General features: G+C 35.3%; 1 pseudogene; it reads left to right on the top strand.

Moving 5' to 3' along the window:
• Positions 1–834: 834 nt before the first annotated feature.
• Positions 835–1,233, top strand: LOC117031029 (40S ribosomal protein S25-like; annotated as a pseudogene).
• The last annotated feature ends 263 nt before the right edge of the window (positions 1,234–1,496 follow it).

Genomic DNA, 1,496 nt, shown 5'->3' with positions numbered 1-1,496 from the left:
CATATATCTTAAAGCTACTTTTAGATGAGTGTATATTTACAGTGGCACAAACGAAGTCCCACTATATTACCTTCTTTACTGTGTATAGGGATAAAAAATAAACTAGAATTAGATTAACAATATTATTACAAATATTTTCCTGATGTCAACATGAGCCTGGCTAACTGTCTATGTTTGGAAATTAAAGATATATAATATGCATGCAATTATTTGGTGAACTTAATAGTTTTTAAACAGCAGTGTTTTAGTAATTTTTTTCATGTGCCTTTGTGCTTTCACATTTTGTGCTTTCACTTTATTAACTTTAGGGAGATGAAAGAGAATAATGATGTAGAGATTCAGAAACATTGACAGAAAAATACTATCCATAAAACACAATAGCTGAATTAAAACAAGCTCAAATAAATAATTTCCCAAGTTTTCTTATCATCTTCTCTGAGATTCTTTTTAATTTGCTTTTTTTTAATCAACACTTTCTTCCATTTACGTTTTTGCTTTTTCTCTTATTGGCTGCCCAAGTGAAAATTAGGGGTACTACTAGAAAGTGATTGGGAATCAGATCAGATTTTGCTCACAGTTTTAAATGACAGGAACAATTCTTGTTATGGCTTTATATTATACTCAACGAAAATTACTGTTTTGCAGGAATGAGGAGTTAGTTTGTGAAGGTAGAGCTAGAAGACAAGGGATCAATGTGGAAGCCTAGGAGAGAGTCAGTGATGTAAAGGACCATGATTGTGAGGAATCTAAGGACTGAGACAGGACAGATTAGCATGTGTCTAAAAGTCATGTATCAAGAAATATTCACCTATCTTAGCAAAGCTGCCTTCGTAGCCTCTGCTGTCCGCACTTTGCCATGCCGCCCAAAGACGACAAGAAGAAGAAAGATGCTGGAAAGTCAGCCAAGAAAGACAAAGACCCAGTGAACAAATCTGGAGGCAAGGCCAAAAAGAAGAAGTGGTCCAAAGACAACATTCAGGACAAGCTCAATAACCTAGTCTTGTTTGACTAAGCGACATATGACAAACTCTGTAAGGAAGTTCCCAACTATAAGCTTATAACCCCTGCTGCTGTCTCTGAGAGACTGAAGATCCACGGTTCCTTGGCCAGGGCAGCCCTCTGGAGCTCCTTAGTAAAGGAATTATTAAATTAGTTTCAAAGCACTGAGCTCAAGTAATTTACACCAGAAACACCAAGGGTGGGGATGTCCCAACTGCTGGTGAAGATGCATGAAAAACAGGTCCCACCCACTGTACATTTTGAAAAATAAAACTTTATTAAATAAAGAAAAAGAAATATTCACCTAAAATAAAACCCAACTACATAGATACTAAAGAAATATGGTGGAAAAAACTGAACTCTTCGCCCTCTAGAAAGTGTAGAGTCTGATCAAACATGAGGAGACAAAAGAAAGAGATGATTTTAGATAGTGGAAAATATCTAAAATCTAAAAAATATCTAAAAAATATCTGGAAAACAATATGTCTAAATAGAGA

This window comes from Rhinolophus ferrumequinum, chromosome 2, assembly GCF_004115265.2.
Source record: "Rhinolophus ferrumequinum isolate MPI-CBG mRhiFer1 chromosome 2, mRhiFer1_v1.p, whole genome shotgun sequence".
Lineage (NCBI taxonomy): Eukaryota > Metazoa > Chordata > Mammalia > Chiroptera > Rhinolophidae > Rhinolophus > Rhinolophus ferrumequinum.
Note: the sequence above shows the minus strand (reverse complement) of the source record. Positions and strands in the feature narration are given on the sequence as shown.